Here is a 16,608-nt window from a genome sequence, read left to right as displayed (position 1 = left end):
AACTCTCTGGCTCTCAGTCCTCTCCTCTGTAAAAGGAGGGGATAGAATTAGAAGACCTTTAAGGTTCCTCCCTGCTCTGTGATGTTATATGTATAAGATTTACTTTTGCATTGGAAACCTTCATTGGAAAGATAATGACTTTCTTAAAATTTCATGTATTTATTATTTGTTTAGAACTACAATCTATTCACTCCTACAATCTATTGTGCTACATGAGTATCTGGGAACATAATAAGAAAGATCCTGATATCTGGTCAGTTGTCTTTGCATTCCATATACAAGGCTGGAGGCAGATTCCAATATTTTTCTTGTTGCTCAGGAAACTTAAATTACATTTGCCTTGGAAATGGACTAGAGATGAAGAGGCTGAGAGTTTTAAAAATCCATGCATGGTTAAAGAGAACAATAGCCAGCCATTTCAAGGTTGCAATGCCTAACTTGGTGATGGAGAAATTTAAGATTGTACCTGACTAAAATGAAAAGAAGCTTTTTGTTTTTTAGATGCCTGCCCCATGGCTGCCCAGGGCTACCCATTATGGTGCCACCTTGTCTAACTTCTCACTCTGTCCATTTTCTCCTCATGAAAATTTACCTGCACAATGTTTCATTCCCCGAGGGCCTTGCTTCTAGTTGCTATAGCAACAGTGAGCTAATCCACGCTTAATGTGGCCTTCCTGCCATCTCAAGCAAGGGAGACTTTAGGAGACAATCTCTTCCTGGAAGTGAAATGACACTAATGGGGAAATCTCAAACTAAGATTTAAGACTGATTGTTTGAAACAAGCAGTCTGTATTAGCTCCCAAATTAAAACATGGAAGTCATCTTTCTTCCACCTACATGTAGAGCCAATCTAGTGCCTTGTTATTCTTATTCTTTCCTTTGCTAAACATCCATGTCCTATTTGCTGCGATTATAGTGACATGCTGGCTGTGGTTTGTCCTGCTGAGTGCTGTGATTGCACAGGTGATATCCAAATTCAATCATCTAGCACTTTTCCTCAACTTTCACTAATGTAAAAAGAAATAAGGCTGGAGTCAACAACGACAACAACAACAATACAACCTCTGGCAATTTCTTATCCTGTGTTTGACTGACCTCTTTTACACCCAAGGAAAATACTGTCAAACCACCAATTCCCCAGAGCGACACTGTCTTGGAGATGGTAAATTGCAGAGAGAAAACATCTCAGCATTAAGGAGAAAGAAAGATCTGGCTGTGAAATGATAACAGGGTGGAACATCATTTGGCAAAATGCTGCAATATCTCATTAGGCTTATTTAAGTGTAAAAGCAAGATGGGGTGGGGGGAAATTAGAGGTGCAGATAATTATATAGTCCAGTAACCTAGGATCAACTGCCTCTGCAATTCTGCCTTTGGGAAAGACTTCCCCTCTCTAAACCTTAGTTTCCTCACCTATATTATGGGATCATAATTGTTTCTGTCTCATAAAGGACTGCCAAAAAAACCCAAAAACAACTAGAGGTGCATAGTAATTAAAGTTGTAAAAGCAAATTTTAATTAGGAACTATTGCAATAGGGGAAAATGTTTCTAACCTAGTATAGCACTACAGTCAATTCTGAATACAGCAAGCACAGGTGAGGATGTACAGCCAAAGAGCAGGGTGTAGTAGTCAGTGGATGAAAAATTACTAGGAGAAAACATCGGGGGCATAAGCCAAAAATAAAATTCTAAGCTCAACAACCAACTGAATGGAAGCTTCTCTTGGCCAAAGGTATTCCAAAGTAAACCTGATAAACAAGTTCAGGCCATGATAGAAAGGGAGATCATACCTCATTATACCCTCATTCCTTTGTAATTCAGGCACAATTTACCAGCATTAACATTAAAACAGAGATCTTAAGACTGACAAAACAGCCTCTTTGTAGTAATAAGATACCAAATTCTAACCTGAGTCTACTATTCACATAACAGGTAGCAAGCCCTGAAAGAAATTGAGGTATTTTACCCCAAAATGTACTTTTTTTTTTTTTTTGAGATGGAGTCTTGCTCTGTTACCCAGGCTGGAGTGCAGTGGTGTGAACTCTGCTCATTGCAACCTCCACCTGCTGGGTTCAAGCAATTCTCCCTGCCTCAGCCTCCCAAGTAGCTGGGATTACAGGCACCTCCCACCATGCTCAGCTAATCTTTTTATTTTTAATATAGATAGGGTTTTGCCATGTTAACCAGGCTGGTCTCAAGCTTCTGACCTCAGGTGATCCACCTGCCTTGGCCTCCCAAAGTTTGAGATTATAGGTGTGTGAACCACTGTGCCTGGCCCCCAAATATATTTATTTGACATATTCTGAAATAGCCCTGCAAAGCTGTCTCTTGTGGAGAAAATCTACATTCTGCAGAGAAACCCCTTCCCTTTCCATATCTTTTCCCAACCCAGGAGAGAGTTAACTAAGAGTGTAGCACCTTTTAGGGTCTAACAAGAGATATTTACCATCTGTTCCCTGAAACCTGCTAACCTGGAGACTTCATCTACATGACAAGAAACTTGGCTTCCATAATTCCCTTTATATCAGCCACAGACAACTTTCTGCTGGTCTCAGCTCTTTAGGCAGAGCTTAATTTTTTTAACCAATTGCCACCAGAAAAACCTTTAACTCCACCTATGATGGTGGAAGCCCCTGCTTTGAGATGTCTCACCTTTCCAGTCTGAATCAATGTATACCTTACATGTATGGATTTATATCTCTACTTGTAGTTTGTCTCCCTGAAATGTATCAAGCTGTAACCCAACCACCATGGACACATGTCCTTGGGACCTGTTGAGACTGTGCCTGGGGCCTTGGTCACTCGTATTTGGTTCAGAGTAAAAGTAAATCCCTTCAAATGTTTCAAAGAGTTTGACTGTTTTTTTTTTTTTTTTTTTTTTTAATCACCAGGAGTAAGGGAGGATTCTGGCTAAATAACCTAAAAGCATTCTTACTAAAGTGATCGGATATCACTTGGGGATAGTGGGAGATAAGGAATTTGATCAGATATCAAGGATGATCAGATATTAAGGGTGAAGCATTCTTACTAAACTGACTTAGCAGGATTCATGTTAAAATTGGGCAATGAAAAGATGAATACTGAAGATTGAGGCCTACAGGGCTAAAGGAGCCCTGAGTTAGGACAGAGACTCTGTCAGGGTGTTCAGAAGATTAAATTAGTTACACACATAAAGCGATAAGGGATCAAGTAAGTGCTTGATGTATTACAGTTCCTGTTAAAAATAAAGCATTAAGAGAAAGAAATTAAGGCTGGTTGTAGAATTTAAAACATCACTTATTTGGAAAAATGTTTATTCAAGTCCTTCACCTATTTTTGTTATCAGGTTATTTATTTTTTGCAGTTGAGTAGACTGAGTTCCTTATATAATTTAGATCTTAACCCTTATCAGATATACGGTTTTCAAATATTTTATCTCATTTCATAGGTTGCCTTTTCACACAGGATTGTTTAGTTTGCTGTGCAGAGCTTTTTAGTTTGATATAATCCCACTTGTATATTTTTGCTGTTGTTGCTTGTACTTTTTGTGTCATAGCCAAAAATCATTGCCGAGACCAATGTCAAGGAGCTTGTTCTTGGCTGGGCATGGTGGCTCATACTTGTAATCCCAGCACTAACAGGTAGGAGGATCAGTTGAGTCCAGGAGTTTAAGACCAGCCTAGGAAACATGGCTAGACCCCATCTCTACAAAAATAGCAAAAAATTAGCTGGGTGTGGTGGCACAAACCATAGTCCCAGAGATATAAATGGCTGAAGTGGAAGAATGGCTTGAGCCCAGGCGGTCGAGGCTTCGGCAAGTCATATTCATGCCACTGAATGAACTCAAGCCAGGGAAGTCAGGGCTGCGGCAAGCCATGATGGCACCACTGCACTCCAGCCTTGGTGACAGAATGAGACTCTGCCTCAAAAAAAAAAAAAAAAAAAAGAGAGAGGGAGTGAGCTTGTTCCTTTTGCTTCTTTTAGGAGTTTTATGGTTCTAGGTTCTAGGTGTTGGCCAAATAGATGTATGAAAAGGTGCTTAACATCACTAATCATCAGCAAAATGCAAATCAAAACCACAGTGAGATATTACCTCACACTTGTTAGGATGGCTGTTATCAAAAAGTCCTAAGATAACAAGTGTACAGTCATGGAAAACAGTATAGCAGTTCCTCAAAAAATTAAAAATAAAACTATTTTCATCATATAATCCGGCAATCTCACTTCTGAGTATATACCCAAAGGAAATGAAATCACTAATGCCATTCTTCATTCCCATGTTTGTTGTAGCACTGTTCACAATAACCAAGATATGGAAACAACATAGTGTCTGCTGATAGATGAATAGATAAAAAAATTGATACACATACACACACAATGGGATATTATTCAGCCTTAAAAAAAAAAGAAAGAAAATCCTGCCTTTTGCAACAATATGGATCAAGCTGGAGGACATTATGCTAAGTGAAATAACCCCTACCCAGGAAGAAAAATACTGTGTGATTTCACTCATAGGTGAAATAAAAAAATTTAATTTCATAGAAGCAAAGAGTAGAATGGTGGTTACCAGAGGTGAAAGATGGTAGAAAATGAGAAGATATTAGTCAAAAAGTACAAAGTTACTATGTAGGATTCATAAGTTCTAAAGAGCTAATGTATGGCATGGGGAATATAGTTAGTACTGTATTCTAGAAATACACACGTAAAATGTTAATTATCTTGACTGCAGTAATTTCCTATGTATATGTACTAATATATCAAAACATCACATTTTATACCTTAAAAATATAATTTTAATAAATATTTTAAAAACTGTTTATTAACAAATACTTAAGCACCTATCAAATGTGTTCAGGCACTGCTTTATTTTATTTTATTTTTTTTGAGGCAGGGTCTTGCTTTGTTGCTGAGGATGGAGTGCAGTGGTGCAATCACAGCTCACTGCAGCCTTGACTTCTTGGGTTCAAGCAATTCTCCTGCCTCAGCTTCCAGAGTAGCTAGGACTAAAGGCATGTATTATGTGCTTAGCTTTTTTTTTTTTTTTTTTGTAGAGATAGCTGTTGCCAAGTTGTCAGGGCTGGTCTCAAGCTCCTGCGCTCAAGTGATCCTCCTGCCTTGGCCTCCCAAAGTGTTAGGATTACAGGTATGAGCCACCACACCTAGTTCCAGATGCTCTTTTGAATATTATGCTAGAAGAACAGCCATGAACAAGATGGACAAAATTTTTGCCATTACTGAGCCTACATATTAGTGGAGTAAGGTAGGAAATAAATAAATACATGTATGTTAATTTCAGGTAGTGATAAATGCTGTGAAAAATAAGCAGGATAAGGAGATCAAGAGTGATATGAAGTGGAATTATCTTAGATAGGGTGGGCAGGGAAGATGTCTCTGAGGAGGAGGACATAAGCACAGAATTTTAAGTGAAATAAAGGAGTGAGTCAGATGAGTGACTCCCATGAAAAAGAATGTGCAAATCAGCCATGATTTGGTAGATTGTTTTATTTTTCTGGGAATTTCCTATTACCTCTAAAATTGTATCAGTGGATGTAGATTTATTTGGCTAGAAGTAAAATTGATCATGAATGTGAGTTAGGACTGGATGCAAAAAGGAAACCAGGGTTCCCTGACCACTTATTATGTACCAGGGGCTATACTTCCTGCTTTAGACAGGTTTGTTATGTCCTCTAATGTAGCAGTCCTCAACCTTTCTGGCACCAGAGACTGATTTTGTGGAAGACAATTTTTCCACAGAGTGGGAGGCAAGGATGGTTTCAGGATGAAACTGTTCCATCTCAGATGATCAGGGATTAGTTAGAGTCTCATAAGGAGGGCAGCCTTGATCCCTCACATGCGCAGTTCACAATAGGGGAGTCATGCTCCTGTGAGAATCCAATGCTGTTGCTGCTGATCTGACGGGAGGTGGAGCTCATGCAGTAATTCTGCGGACCTGCTGCTCACTTCCTGCTGTGCCACCTAGATCCTAATGGGCCACGGACAGGTACCAGTCCATGGCCTTGGAGTTGGGGACCCCTGCTTTAATGAACCAACCAATCACGCTGTCATTTCTCATAACAGCTCTATAAAGTTATTACTCTCACAATGTGAAAACCGAGCCTTGAGAATTTTCAGCAACTTGCCCCAAGATAGTTAGAGGCTGAAATGGAATTTTCCACTTATCACTGGTAAGCTCTCCAGATAGTATCAAAACACAACAGGACTATGCCCTGAAAAAGCAGTTCCCTTGCCCTTCATTAAATCTTTAAAAGTTATTAGCCCTCGTGTGGTCACTGAGGATGTATCCAAAAAGCTCCAAACCTAAATTCTTCACCTCCACTAGCGTGGATTATACCAACCTGACCTTGACCTTGACTTGATAGCAGAGAACTGCTCATACCTGGATTCACCCAGGGGAAACCTGAGATGCAGGCTTGATATTTTACTACTACCTTTCAGTCCCAATATTCAGGGGCTCAAAGAATTTCAGCTATTCTGCTTTGTGCGGAGCTTTCAGATCAGTTAGTGATTTTTTGAATTTGCAGTTTAGTGGCACATTGACAACATATGGGTCTTTGGCCACTCGTAGGAGGCATAACTACAAAGAAATATCACCTTTTAAAACCTGTTCTCTAAGCCAAGTGCAGTGGTATGTGCTTGTAGTCCCGGTTACTCAGGAGGCCAAGGTGGGAGGATTCCTTGATTCCAAGAGTTTGAGCTCAGCCTGGGCAACATAGAGAGGCACTGTCTCTCAAAAAAGTAATGTTTAAACAAACTTACAATGACATAATTATAAAAAGGAGGGTCAACTCAGGAAACTACACTTATTTAAGATGCTGTCTTGCTTGAAATATTTTGTTAAGAAGAAAGGGCATTATTCGAGACACTTCTATCTGCTGTAAATCTATGAGGTGGGTAATTTTATTCCCTGTACACAGATGAGAAATCTGAGACTTAGAAATATTTTGAGTCACTTAATATTAGCCATCCAGCAAACTTAGATTTCAGCCCATCTGTCCAGATGTGCCAAAGCCTGTGTTATTTCAACTAAAGCGATTATCTCTTTTAGAATTTACTTTCAGAATTGGCAGCATATTCCTTTCAAGTAACTCTGCTGGTAGCAGCTGATCATTGTCCTTCCAAGGTAGATTTAATTTTGGAGAGTCAAGTTCATTTGAAGTCAAGACTGAGTGGATGATCACATTGCATGAGTCATTTTGTTATTTTGACTCGGAAAAAAATGAGAAAGTGGAGACGACTTCTCATTCATCTTGCTTTCCTGTAGCCACAATGTAAAATTGTTTGTTGAAATGTAACGCATTGACCTATCACCAACGACCTATACTAGCATTAACTTATTGGTCGGAATTTTTCTGTTAGAGAGGGGAATCCGGAAAGAATAGGATACAGGACAGATGAGTTTTGGTGGTGGGGTTATGGTGCAGGAACGTCAAGCCTCAAGGTACTATTCGTGGGAGGGAGAATGGGGATCCTGGGGGTTGGGGTGCGAGGGTGAAGAATAGAGAGGCTGGGGTTGGGCAGAGGGTGACAAGATTGGGGAGTGGAAGTGAGCAGTGTGGGAGCAATAGAAACCTGATACATAGGATTAGACACTGAAATGGTGCAGAAGGGGAGAGAATAGGTGTAGGAAAACCTGCTTAATAGTCTCAGGAAAGACAAGCACTCTGGGAGTAAAATAAGATAAAATGTTATATAAAATTATACTTCCAGGAACCACTTAATGACTTGAAAGAGGTCATAGTAACCTCGTTTGCCTCAGGGAGAGCTGAGTATTTTTGTCACTTGATTCACCATGGAATTAACTCCAGCTAAAATATAAATCCCTCTAGTTTTTTTTTTTTTTTTTTGAAAACTTTAATCACCTCCCTTACTCAAATATAGTAGTGGCTACTGTGAAATGATGACCTACCTTTAACCCCATCCATCACCAATAACCAGCAAAGCTAATGTAATTAATAAATGTATGAATATGATTTAATTTATTCAGGCTAATTTATTCAGCTTCATGAGATAGAGACATGAGGGCTTATCTGTCAGTTAAATGTTTACTGAGAGCAAGTAACTGTTAAATCACAGAATTTTAAAAGCATACATGTGGAAACATGTATATCTTACCTTCAGTAGGGGATATCTCTCAGGAATGAAACTTCAATAGCATAGCCATACTCATTTGTATATCTATAAAAAGCAGTGCCAATTTTAGTGAGGCAACTAGAATATGTTATAAAATGTCTGCATATAATTAATTCAAAATGCTCTGTCATTAAAACACATAATGATGCTTTGTGAGCATACACCAGCTTAATTGGGAGTAACGTAACTAAGAGATTGAAATCCAGAGTGTTGTAAATAAAAAAGCTGCTTGGGGCTTCTGCAGTATAAATTTAGACTATCAGGAAATCTTGCAAAGGCCCTAAGGCTTATTCTGGGTTAGCGGTCTCTCTCTGCTATGCCAAGACAACGGAAAGTCTCCTAACTGGAAGGTCTGGTGCAGGCGTTGGGATTACTCCAGTATTCTCAGGGAGAGGACTTGTATGTCAGCTGACCCAGCAGTCAATAAGCTCCTCTAGGTTGGTAGTGGAGGAATGGGTATAGCATAGTCAGAGGCCCCTTGAGGATGAGACAGTTCACTTTTCACTATAGTGAAAAAGTTCTGCTTGACCTCAATAATTTTAGTTTCCTTATTTGTAAAATGGCCAGAATAAGACTTAACTTTGTAGATGTTTTTGAGGATGTGGGGGAAAACAACAACGAATACCTCATAAAGTGCCTGATACAGTGCCTGGCATGTGGGAGGTATCAATAAATGCCATTGGTTTTCCCATGCCCCCAGCACAGAGTGTCCTGAACATTGTAAGAACAATAGATCATTGCTGATATGATGAAATGTGCCCATTGAGATGAATTCCCTAAAGGGGTGGCCTATATTTCTAGTCAAAGACTGAAGGAACAAATAAAACTGAAATCAGTATTAAGACACAATCAGGCCATGGAGATGGAGCAAATTGGAAAACTATCACAAGGTCAATAGTGGTAGCAGGTCAAATACTGCTTTCCCATGATGGGAACCCAAAACTGAGGACAGAAAAGCAGACGTGTGGCATTAGTGCTGCCATCCTCCTTGTCATGCTCATGCAGCATTACTAACTGATCGCAGCATCTGACTGCTCTACTCAGATGGGTCTTCAGACTCCTAACACAGTGTTCAGGCAGGCGTTCATAATTAGTTTAGCATTGGCACTCATGACAATGCCTGTTTACTATTCTTGGCAGAGGAATGCAGACTACTGCCTGCCTGACCCTATCAGTTGAATAACAAAAGGAGAACAATGACTCCTCTCTGTCACCTTTCTGAATCCATCCCAGAGTAAGAGGGAAAAGAGCTCTGTTCCTTTCTCTTTGTAGAGTGATTTTTAGTCTGTAGGTTATTCCTTACAGGTGCTATTTGGATACTACTTTATAGTTTAGATATATTTTAAGGAATACTTAATCCTGACAATGACCATGGGTGAGAGATAGGTCACATATTGCCCTCAGTCTATATAGGAGAAAAACCGAAGCTCTTAGAATGTATCTAAGCTGAACTTATCCAGAATTGGCATAGATGGAACTTGAAGATTGAAATGTTCGACTCCGAAATCTGGTAATTATTTACAGTCCAATGCAACAATTACGGAGTAGTCTCAAGGACTATGTCTCAAAGACATAGGATAAGTGTACACAAATGAGTCACAGAGGACTTAGCAGGACTCTGTCCTAACAGAGGTACTACAAGCAGTGGTACACAAGTGCAGCTTTGTGGGCACACCCAGCAGTGGTAGTGGGGATCAGGTACAGGAAGGAGACCACCATGACTGGGTATGGGAGGTGATGCAGGGAAGCTGGAGTTTATGAGGAGATGAGCAGGCCAGGAAGCTGGGCCCTCCAAGGGAAAGCTTCAAATGCTGGGCAAAACACATTACATCATTTTCTTCTTTATTGAGCTATAAATTGTGAATTTGTCTAAACCCTTTGGAATCATTCATATTTTTAGTTTGTCAAATAAGATTACTATCTAGATTTTTTTTTTTTTGCTTAGTCATAAAAAAATACCGTTTAAGATTCAGGGTCTGAAGGAGAAACCTGATATTCTTAAATTGGCAAATATGTCTGTATCCTTTCCTCCTACTTCCCTTGTGACTTTCTATACTGCTATATCATGGGGCCATCCATTGGTCTTTCCTGGAAAAGAGAATACTGAATACAGATTTAACATACAAAAATCAATAAGTCTCATACATATGAATCTCAACAAGTTAAATTTTATAATGAAAAGAAAGATCTTTTTCTAAACATCAAAGAAAAAACATGAAATAACTAAAAACTAGGCTTAAACAAGAAATGTGCACGATTTGTGTAAAGAACATTTTTAAATGTTACTGAGAGATTCAAAATATGAATTGACCAAATGAAAACATACTTTATTTTTAGAAAGACTCATAATTATATCAGTTGTCCTTAATTTAATGTAGACAATTAATATAATTGTAATTAAAATAGTCACAGGATTTTTTTTTTTTGAGATGGAGTCTGGCTATGTGGCTTAGGCTGGAGTGCAGTGGAGGGATCTTGGCTCACTGCAACCTTGGTCTCCTTGGTCCAAGTGATTCTTCTGCCTCACCTCTTGAGTGGCTGTGACTATAGGCATGTGCCACGATGCCTGCCTAATATTTGTATTTGTTAGGAGCGATGGAGTTTCACCATGTTGGCTAGGCTGGTCTTGAACTCCTGACCTCAAGTGATCTGTCCACCTCAGCCTCCCAAAGTGCTGGGATTGCAGGCATAAGCAACATGCCAGGCCTCAGGATTTGTTTTATTGGAGCTAGATAAACTGATAGAAAGTTCATATGTAAGAACTGGGAAGAAATAATGGCCAGGGAAAATTGTAAAATAGAAAAGTATTGAATGAGACCTAGTCCTATTGGATAATACATTACGAAGAAATTAGAAATTAAAATAGTGTGGTACCGGCATATCAATAGACAGACAAATAATTGGACTATAATCCAGTCCAAAAATACATCTAAATATACACATATTTAGTCTACTATTAAAGTGGCATTGCTGATCAGTGGCATCAAATGGATTGTTCAGTAAACATTAAAAAACAGTAGAGAAAGAAAAGGAAAGAAATCAGAGAAGGGCTGAAGAAAATGTGTGTGTGTGTGTGTGTGTGTGTGTGTGTGTTTAGAGAGAGAGAGAGTGAGAGTCTTCTTATATTGCCCAGGCTGGTCTCAAACTCTTGGGCTCAAGCCATCCTCTTGCCTCAGCCTTCTAAGTATCTGAAACTACAGGCACCATGCTACCATGCATTTTTTCTGCACCGACAGATGGGATCTTGCTGTTTCCCAGGCTAGTCTTGAACTTCTGGCTTCAAACAGTCCTGTCATGTAGCTGGGACTATAGGCACAAGCCACTGTGTCTAGCTTATATACACTGTAGAGAGTGGAAGACCTTGCTAAGTATGACATAAAATCCAGTGATTATAAAAGCTATCAATATATTTATTTAAACAATATTTTAATCTGTGGGAAAAAATAACAAGTATTACTATAATGGGCATCTAAGAAAAAGTATTAACATTATATAGAATAGAGAACAGACTCATTTTCCTAATTTATTAGATATAAGAAAATATAAGGAAAAACTAAAAGTTCAATAGAAAAATTGGAAAATAATTAAGAAATAGTTCATAGGAAGATATAGAATTCTTAAACATATGAAAAAGTCCAGTCTCACTCATTACAATAGAAATGCAAATTAAAACTCTAGTGATAGTTCATATCCACATATCAGAATGACAAGATAAATTAGTTTCATATTGCATTGCATTGGTGAGGATATGAGGAATAGTCCATTTTAGACATCAGGGATGGCATAGTGAAAATAAAATCCTTTGGAAGATAATTTGCAATATTTTTCAAAATTATAAATGCATATTCCTTTTATCTCAAAGGTTCCACTTCCAAGAATTTGTCCTACACATATGCTAGCACATATGAATACAAAATATGTGGGAACATATTCATTTCATGATTGTTTATAGTGATAAAAGATTGAAGCAACCTAAACATTCATCAGTATAGTACTGGTTAATTAAGCTTGGTATGTGCATATAATGAAATATTGTACAGCTATTAAAAATTAAAAGTAACTAGTTTTAAACATTAGTTTCGATTGACCACGGTATAGCTGCAAGGTCCCCTTTCTTTTTGGCAAATCTCAAAAAGTTGTCAGGAGGATGGGAGGGACTATGAGTGGTAACTTCTCTCTCCAGTTAAAATCATTATAATAAAGAATAATTCATTAGAAGGATAATTCACTACATATTAGACAGGCAGAGTAAATAGATTGTGGCTGCCCTTTAATGTATATCACTGAAAGTAAAAAAGGGAGGACAAAGAAGATAGTTTGTCAGACAAGTATGTTACAGATAGGCATGTTTCTGGAAAATCTCTAAGGGGACATAAGTGGAAAATCCCTAGATTCAATTTGTGCAAGAGGCTGCATGACTGTGACCCAGACATAGAATGAGAGGGACTGTCTTGCAATGCTGTAGCAAAATATCAGGTCCAGGACCCCAGGAAGTAAGTCTAGAGGCCACGGTTCACAGAGTAACACAATGCTTGCCTCACCTGCTGGCCTAAGATACCCCTGGGTGCTGAGTGGGAGGAGAGGCAGAAGTAAAAGTCTGGGAGCTCTTTTCATGAGCTTCTTAGCTTTGGCAGATTCCTTATCCCTCTCTACCATCACCACCCTGGGAGTATCTCTGTGAGGAACAGAAAGGAGACACTGTGGATCCACATTTGTGCAGCTATATTTGTTGACTACACTAAGGATTCTCAACCCTGTTTGCCCGTAGAGAATCACTTGGGTTAGTGATAAGATTTGCCAGTGTTTAGCCTTCTCCACCAGGTGGTTCTATTCTATATGGTTTAGGGTGGGACCAGGCATTGGTGTTTGTTTAATGTTTCTCAAAGTGATTCTACTGTGCAGCCAGGTCTGAGAAGCATGAAACTGTGCTCTTCTGATACCTTTTTATTTACTTGTTTTTGATGCTCAATAATGTTTGTGAGTAGAAATGTTTGGTGTTTGTGAGTCTTAGTTATGCTATTCCTCAAACTTATTTGGGTCCCTCACTAGGCTTAAGATGGAGAAAGAGGCAAAGAGAGAATCACTGGGGGAAAAGTCTGAAACAGAATGAAAAATAAATGGGGAGAGAAATGGAAAGGGGAATGCTGAATTCTTCACTTCAAACTCTCTCCAGAACCTTTGAGCCTAAGACCTAAAAGTCTGCAGTTTACACACTTCTGAGCTTTTATGCACACTTGAAGTTGGAAAGTGCTGATCTATTGGGAGATCCATTAACAATACAATTAATGACAGAAGAGAGGGACTGGTGCCAACTGCTGAAGGGTGATGGGACAGAGGGATCACTGTCAAGGAGACTTGGACTATGCAGAGGAATAGGTTGCTTGGATTTTGCATAAACAACCCATGAAATTGTGGGCTTTACGGGAAAATCAAACCCTAACTGCATTTACTTTTCAATGGCCAATGTAGCTGAGTTGGGCATTTAGAATGAAACTTAACAGTGACACCAATCATTAGATTTAGAGTCCACCATAATCTGGTATGATTTCATCCTAATTTGATGACATCTTCAAAGACTTTATTTCCAAAGGTTGAATTCACAGGTACCAAACTTAGGATTTTGTAGGGGCAAGAGGTGTGATAACTTTCCTTACCCATCATAAAGGTCATAGCTGACATTCCTTTAAGAAGAGGCAGATTAACAACAACAAAAAAATGTGTAACAAATTCATTTAATCAAAGTTTTACACAACAAAATAGACTTCCAAAATTATGACCAAAAGGTGCAGGGAAAACTGTTTTTATGCTTAGTTTGATGAAGAATGGACAGCCATGTAGAAATGTGATTGGGCAAAAGGGTATGATCTAATGGTAATAAATTCAGTTGGGAAACCCAGAAAGATGTGTCGGTTCAGGTTCTTCTTGGCCTCTCTGTATAGCATTCTCTTTCTATGCAGGTATGGGCAGAACCCCTCTAGATTGAAAGTCTTCATGGAAGAAAGGAGAAAGAGAGAGAAAGAGAGAGAGAGAGAGAGAGAGAGAGAGAGAGAGAGAGAGAGAGAGAGAGAGAGAGATATCTTTTGAGGTTTTATGGCTTGCTTTGGGAGAAAAGTGTTCTAGTTTATATGACCCACCTTGGAGAAGAGAAATTTTAGTTTTTACAACTTGCTTCAGAAGTGAAAGGGGTTGAAAACAGGAGAGCAGGAGAAGGTCAGACAGACCTTGCTTCAGAGGCCCTTCCAGTGTCCTAAAGTTTAAAGTACTCAGCATGCCAAAGTGCCATACTTCGGGTTATCTTGTTCTGAGCTCTGACAACTTCAACATATATCTGTGTGGGGGACACAATTCAACCTTTACAGACACTTTCTGCAAAGCTACCTTCATTTTGTTTAACGCTGTTTTTGTCCAGAAGACCAGCAGCAGCCACTTTCAAGACCCATTTTTTCCTTCCTCTCCATTTACAGGCCTATAAATGATTCTTTCTAGAGCTGTGCTTCCACTTTGGCAAAAGTATAGCTAAGACAGAAGGGATGGTGACACAACATCACTTTCTCCATCACTAGACTAATAGGCATTAAATTACACCGACAAGACAGATGCCCTGGGAGCAAAGGGCCATTGTGTAGAGAAACAGAAAAACAAAAGTAGCAGTCAAACTACATGTGAAGACAGTTCCTCATTTTAGACTTCTTTTTCCTGCTCATATATTAGAATGCCTACTTGAACATAAGAAGTTATTTGTCTTCATATCACATTTGTTTTGTCCACAGTCCCTGAACATTAATGTGGGAAAACACAGAATTCCAGAGAGACAGACAAAGTGGCCTCTTAAGAACATTTTGATCTGTTTTTTTTTTCTGTTAAAACAAATTGTAAGAAAACTCTCCAAATCAAGTTCCAAGCTAATTGCTTTTAAGTCCTTGTAAATGCTCAAAACAAAGAAACACCTTTGCTGTTTGGTCAGTGACTAGGAATAGACTGAGTTCTTAGTGAGTTTTTATTTCCATTGGGAATTGCAGGCATAATACATTTTAAGTGGACAACTCTAATTTCTCGTTGTTAATGAAGACAATCTTTAGAATCAGGTTGTCCAGGATCAGGATCACAGGGATAAGCATATAGCGAGGAAAGAAAAAGTAGAGGTAATAAGCAGGTAATAAGGAGGAAATGATGTCAGGAGCAATAGATATCAAAATCAGAAGGGTTGGGGATGCTGAATGCTCTAAATTGGATCAAGGCAGATAATCATCACTGACGAGAATTCCTAGCATTTCCCAGACCTGCTTGGGCATGGTGATATCACCTTGCTCCTTACAGTGCTCAAAGCTGGTTCCTGAAGCATCAAAGTTTTACTGAAGCAGTTCATTTAAGGGAACTCTCATATGCACACTGTGGATTTTGCTTCTATGTTTAAGGGAAGGGACAAGGAGAGGGAAAAAATGCTTCAGGACTTTAGTTCCTTTGCTTTTTGCAGTCTAAACATGTTAGCTCCATACAAAGTGTAAAATTCTTGTTTCTGAATGAATGGATGCTATTTTATCACCTTCCAGCTCCATCCTACAGGTGTGAGTCCAGAGTTATTTTGTTTTCTCATTGATAATTGTTGTAAAGGAAGTTCCCTGGAGATGGGAGAAAATGAAAAGCATTTCACTGACTTGCTGAAGAGTGAAGGAAATCCAAACAGATTCTGATTCTGGCTGTGGAGCCAATGTTATAAATGAAAGGAGCCATTTTACAAGGCAGCTTTCCCCCTCCCAATGACAGGACAGATCAGGGCCTCTGTGTGGATGGTGGTAATGGGGCTCTCAGATATTGGCTTGGGAGCTGTGGCAGCTGCCTGAGAAGAAGCTGCAACTTGGAATAGACAGAGAGCCTGTAGACCCAACACATTTGGTTCTGCATTTTATCCTGAGGCTGTCAGGTGATTTCTCAGTCCTCAATTATGTCTTTGAGAGGCTAGGGGGTAGGTTGTGGAGTCAGTATACGGGGATGTGTGTGTGTGTGTGTGTGTGTGTGTGTGTGTGTGTGTATGCACATGTGACTGTACACATGCACACAGAAGGCTTCAGGTAAGCTTGTTTCTGAGACAGTCTCATGCTACTAGACAGAATTGTTTCACTCATATTCATCTATAATATGGTTTGGATTTGTGTTCTGTGTCCCTGCCCAAATCTCATGTCAGATTGGAGGAGGTGCCCAGTGGGAGGTGATTGAATCATGAGGGTAGATTTCCCCCTTGCTGTTCTTGTAATAGTGAATGACTTTTCATGAGATATGATGGTTTAAAAGTGTGGCACTTCTCCCTTTGCTGTCTCTCTCTTCTGCTATCATGTGAAGAAGTTCCTTGCTTCTCCTTCACTTTCCACCATGATTGTAAGTTTCCTGAGGCCTCCCACTCATGCCTATTGTTAAGCCTATGGAACTGTGAGTCAATTAAACCTCTTTTCTTCATAAATTACCTAGTCTCAGGTAGTTAC

General features: G+C 39.2%; 1 protein-coding gene across 28 annotated transcripts in view; it reads right to left on the bottom strand.

Moving 5' to 3' along the window:
- The window catches only part of LOC128929302 (uncharacterized), a 397,062-nt gene that overhangs the window by 202,286 nt on the left and 178,168 nt on the right, over positions 1 to 16,608 (bottom strand). For 4 of the 28 annotated variants that reach the window (XM_078345946.1, XM_078345947.1, XM_078345949.1 and 1 more), the window contains exon 4: positions 8,114 to 8,176. The exons of the other annotated variants lie outside the window; for them this stretch is intronic. The gene's annotated coding sequence lies outside the window, so the exon portion shown is untranslated. The remainder of the gene's footprint in view (positions 1 to 8,113; positions 8,177 to 16,608) is intronic. 28 annotated transcript variants of the gene reach the window in all.

This window comes from Callithrix jacchus, chromosome 12, assembly GCF_049354715.1.
Source record: "Callithrix jacchus isolate 240 chromosome 12, calJac240_pri, whole genome shotgun sequence".
Classification (NCBI taxonomy): domain Eukaryota; kingdom Metazoa; phylum Chordata; class Mammalia; order Primates; family Cebidae; genus Callithrix; species Callithrix jacchus.
This window is presented reverse-complemented; position numbering and strand designations above follow the sequence as displayed.